Below are 6,042 nucleotides of genomic sequence, written 5' to 3' on the forward strand. Positions count from 1 at the left end.
ATATGGTGTTACCAAAAGTATAATTTATAGTAGTGCTACTAGATGATTACACAAGATACACTTGGGTTATTTTTCTCAAAACTAAAGAACAAACTAAATCCAACTTCATTCAGTTTGTAGCTTATATTGAAAACCAGTTTCAAAAATATCTCAAATTCTTAAGGTATGACAATGGCATAAAATTTGTTGCCATGTCTGATTTTCTCTATATTTTGTTGTTTCTACATCTTCTAATGACAAACCTACTGCCAACTCTCCTTTTTTATCAACTTACCTAGTTCTAGATTGGATGATGTGATTTTTCCTAATAGGCTTTCTCAACACCTTTTTCCTATTGTTGTCTGTGTTCCCGCTACCACTGATACATCTAGTACACTATATGCCCCACCCAATCCTGAATCTACGTCTTAACATAGTCATTCATTATCCAATGGTCCAAACCTTGATATCCTCCAACCTGTTCAATCCTTACCCAACAGTTCTACTCCTCTTATCCGTGCTCCTACTTTAATTCCTAACATTCTAAAAATTATTCTTTAAGACAATCCATAAGAGTATCACACCCCTAGTTACTTAGCAGATTATCTTGATATTCCACCACATCTCCATTACAACAAAATATTGCTTATAATTTGTCTTTCGTCCTTTCATATTATCAATGTATCCTACATATAAATAATTTGTCGCACCATATTCTCAAATATTAAACCCCAAAACATTTCAAAAAACCATTAAGCTTGACTGTTGGAAACATGTTATGAATGTTGAATTGAGAGCCCTTACAACAAACCAAACATGGAATGTGGTTGACCTACCACCTGGAAAGGTTCCTATTGGTTGTGTATGGGTCTATAAGATCAAATGTAAGGCAAATGGTTCCACTGAGAGATATAAGGCTAGGCTAGTAGGTAAGGGTTACACTCAAATGGAAGGTATTGATTATTTTTGATATATTCTTTCATGTAGCTAAGGTTACTACAATTAGAGTGTTATTGTATATTGCTACTATTAGAGGATGGCATTTGGAATAATTAGATGTTAACAATTCTTTTCTCCATGAATGAAGAGGTATATATGACCCTTCCCTCTGACCTATTTGTATCCAATTCTTATCAGGTGTATAAGCTTCAGAAATCATTGTATGATTTGAAACAAGCAAGTAGGCAGTAGTATTCTAAGCTTTAGTTTATTTTTATCTCTTTGGGATATTGTCAATCACAAGAAGACCATTCCTTATATGTCAAATCAAGCAATGATAGTTTCACTACTTTGCTATTTTATGTTGATGACATAGTTCTTGTTGGGAACTCTATTAAGGAAATCAAATTTGTCAAACATCTTTTGGAGCAGAATTTTAAGATTAAGAATCTTGGTCAGTTAAGATTTTTTCTGGGCTTTGAGATTACTAGATTAAATACAAGAATTTTCTTGAATCAGAGAAAATACACCCTTGAGCTTTTTGAGGATACACGGTTTCTTGCAGCCAAACCATCTTTTGCACCTTTTTTATCCAACTTTCAAGTTTTCTACCACAGATGGTCAACCATTAGAGGGTCCTTCTTCTTATAGAAGGTTGATTTGTAGGTTGATCTACTTGACAAACACAAGTCCTAAAATTTCTTATGATGTTCAACATCTGAGCCAATATGTCTCTTATCCTTTCTTACCACATTACCAAACTACAACTAGAATCCTAAGGTACCTCAAATATTGCCCTGCTAAAGGAATCTTATTTCAACTTATAGTGCCTTGAAATTATACGGTCTTACTGATTCTCATTGGGCCAGGTGCCTTGAAAAAAGAAAGCCAACCACTTATTTCTGTGTCATTCTTGGCTCATCCCTTCCATGTCGGAAATCCAAGAAACAAATTATAGTTTCCAGATCCTTAACTAAAGTTGAGTATCAGACAATGACATCTTTAACACGTGAGATACAATGGGTTCAATATTTGTTTAAACACTTTTTGATCAATTTCTCTCAATCATATTTTATTTTTTGTGACAGTAAAGCTTTTATTTATTTGACTCGCAATCCTACTTTTCATGAAAGGAGGAAAACATATAGAGCTAGACTGCCATGTGATTAGAGAGAAACTTCAATCAAAACACATTCATTTTTTTGCTTATATCCACTACTACTTAACTATCCAATGTATTCACTAAACCACTGCATTTTCCAACCTTGTCGTCTATTTTAACCATGTCGGAACTTTGCAGAATCCATAGTCTAACTTGAGGGTGGATATTAGCTTAAGATTGTTATAGTAAGACAAGTAGTTATGTATTTTGATTGTTATAGTAAGACAAGTAGTTATGTATTTTGTCTTATATAATTGAGTATCTCTAATGCAGTTATTTGTATAGTTAGTTTGTTAGTTTATTCAAGTAACTCTAACACCAAGTGTATGTATATATAGAAGTCCCTTTCCATTATTGATTTAATTGAACAATTATATTTTTCATAATGACTCGACTTTCTCTTTCTTTCTATTTTTTTTGTTTTCATTATCAATGTCACTTGAGATCTTCATCATTAACAATATGCTAATACAAAAAAAAATAATATCAATAGAGTTGTGCTAAAATTAAACTTTATTAGTCATTTTTATGGATTATATTCCGCCATTATATATTTCTAAGATTTAAATTATATATTTTGCATGTCACTAATGTACATTTTTATCCAATAAACGAATAAAATTTTATTGTACTCAATGATTTTTTTATATTTCATTCACTTAATCGATATAGTAACAGATATACATATCAAAATATGTTAGATCATCAAATTGGAGCTTCAACAATCTTAAGGTGAGAGATACACCACATATTCACCTAAAATCTTAAGGTGATAGATGTGTCGGTTCTCTTATTTATAAATACTCTAGTCTCCATATTTCTTATCAATGTGGGACTTCCCGATACTTTGTTTCTCAAAGTTATTAACTGACACTTTATTTTTCTCAACAACACGCACTATGAATGTACATTCAACTATATGTCTATCAACTAGTATATATATATATATATATATATATATATATATATATATATATATATATATATATATATATATATATATATATATATATATATATATATATATATATATATATATATATATATATATATATATATATATATATATATATATATATATATATATATATATATATAAAATAGTTGTTTGGATAAAAAGTTATTGTCTCGCATTTTCAATATTTAACTCATAGAAGCATTAAACATGGAAATAAGACCGATGTAAAGAAATAAAGATTAAATCTATAATCAACAACATCAATGTTTACATGAAATTTCTTATTAACTATGCTTAATCCCCACACACAGAAAACTAGTTACACATAGTTATGATAGTGTTTACATGGAATTATGTTCAAGGAGTGATTGCATCAAAATCTTGAAATTCAAGTATTTGATGTTATCTACCTTGATGCTAAGCTCTCAGGCTCGTTCCCGTTCCTTTTCTTCTATGTAAATAATGTTACAATCTCATGATTTATATCACGAGCTTCTATTTATATATTTATGAAAGTGAGAATTTGTTAGGAGAACGAGCTTCTATTTATATAGTTTGCATTATAGAGTATGAAAACATATCATGCATACATTCGGAATAATATATTCAATATTTTATTTCTCCATTTGATAATTTGTCGCCATACTGATGTAATCATATTTTTTACAATTTTCATTAATGGATAGGAATAGTATGTTGGTGATTGTGTTAGGGGCAATAGAGACTCAACATTGCCTCTGTTAGGCAGGAGCGTTGGCGTAAGATTTGACCGGATAAAGTTAGACAATATGAGCCACAAAAGATGATCATGAATTTGAAAAGACCAAAAAGGATCATGTTAGGTTGAACTTTCTAAAAGATGAGTTTCAGAGACATCTAGAAGTTGCAAGTGGTGGTAAAATCGACGATGACGAGGTTGAGAAAAACCTGCATAGGTAGATCTACATTAATATTTGGTGGGTTCAAAGGTTTGTGCAAAATAAAGGTTCAAATTCTATAATTCTATAATTCTAACATATTGGAGGGTGTTTTGAATCTTTAGATCATAGAATCTGACCATCCGATAAATAAGCTAATTAAGTTATTTTTTTTATAAAATTTAAATCATGGGCCAGTTTGTTTTAGCTTTAAAAAAATGGATTTTTTTTTTGTATTTTTGAAAATGGATTCTACAAAAATATTTTTCAAAATATTATAAGTTTTTTTAAATTTGTTTTTTATAAATTAAAAGATTGAATTGTTCATTCTATAATATAAATATACATTATTGAAGATCAAAATATAGTCAAAATCACAAATTTTTCAAAAAGTTGTATTTTAAAAATGATTTTTATGAAAAGCTATTTGAAATAGCTTCAAAATTAAGTGATTTTTTGAAAATTTGATATCCAAAAAAAGTTTTGATAAAATGATAAAATACCTAAAATAACATTTTAAGAATAACTATTCAAACCAAATTTTCATTTGAAGCTTTTATGAAAAGTTTCTTTGTAAATTTTTTTTACACTTAAATATGTAACACTATAAAAATCATTTTTAGAAAAAGCTAAAACAAACGGGCCCCATATCAACACATTACTACATCATAAATTATGTTAGGTTCATTTTAACTTCACACCATCATAAAAATGAACTTTTTTTCCATACATTGTCAAAACAAATTATATCCTTGTTGTAGTTTTTTACGAAAAAAACTTCTCTCCACTTGTTTATGATCAATGTTGATGTTACAATGTATGTTTTGAATGACCTATTGAACCAAACACATTTTAGTTTCAACCACTGTGACACAAGAAGGATGGTTAGTATTAAGTATTTTCTGCAGTGATGGACGTGTTTGAAGATAAATCATAAACAAGCAAAGTAAATGCATCAGATAAAATTTAAAAAAAATCCATGCAATGGATATTTATGAATGGTAATGAGTTAGAGATTGATTGATAATATCTTGTAGTGTGGAAGCACTGATTGTTAAAGATAGATGGATCATGGGCGTCGTCGCGGTGAGAATCGGAGATCAGATTATTGGATTAATTAGACTCGTAAAACATTGATATCACCACCGAACTTTTATTTTTTCAAGGGAAGGGGAAAAGATTCAAAATAAACCCAAAAATAAACATGCGTAGCAAATAGTAAAACTAGAAGCAAAGCAAGTAGAGATCAAAGGTACGGGGGTTGATTATGCAAAGGAAAGGTATTAGTACCCTAAGCATCTGTTGTACTCTACATGAACCTTTTGAATTTATCTATGTTTTGGTTTAAAAGTTATTTGCATTTTTGAATGGGGTAATAAAAGGGGTAGAAAATATTTTGGAAAGTGTTACTTGACTAAAGGTAAGTCAAAATTTTGAGTTTGAGATGTTTCATGTGTACTAAAGCATTTGAAAGTGTAATTGAAAAATCCATTGACTAAAAGTAAGTCAAGGTTTGAGTTTGAAATGCCTCATGTGTACTGAAGAATTTTTGAAAGTGTAATTTAAAGTCCATTGACTAAAAGTAAGTCAAGGTTTGTGTGGGTATTTTAGCTTGAAAAGGGGTAGAGTTTGGTTTAGGGTAAATGCAAGAATGGACAAACAAAGTCAACAAACAAACAATACATGATTAGGAAATTAACATAAGATCTTTTCCCTTGGAGTTAGATACATAAAGATACATAAATTTGTAAGACATGAATAAGTTACTTACAAGTTTTTTTTAGGCATGATGAACATAAACAAGACATGACAAAGGTTTACATAACACCACAAGATATAGCACATGAACAAGTATGAGATGTTCAAAACATGGATCATATGAATATGGTATGGACAAAGTAAAACCCTAAGTGGATTACTATGCATACAAGTCAAATAAGAGGCAAGAACATGTTAGGGACAAGTTTAGGCCTAAATCCTAATCATGTCATGAATAAGAAACAAGCAAGTGGAAACCCTAATCACTTCCTAACAATTCAAACAAACATGTTTTCAAGGTGAATCAATTTAGACATGGTATGAAAATA

Source organism: Lathyrus oleraceus, chromosome 4, assembly GCF_024323335.1.
Source record: "Lathyrus oleraceus cultivar Zhongwan6 chromosome 4, CAAS_Psat_ZW6_1.0, whole genome shotgun sequence".
In the NCBI taxonomy this organism is placed as follows: Eukaryota; Viridiplantae; Streptophyta; class Magnoliopsida; order Fabales; family Fabaceae; genus Lathyrus; species Lathyrus oleraceus.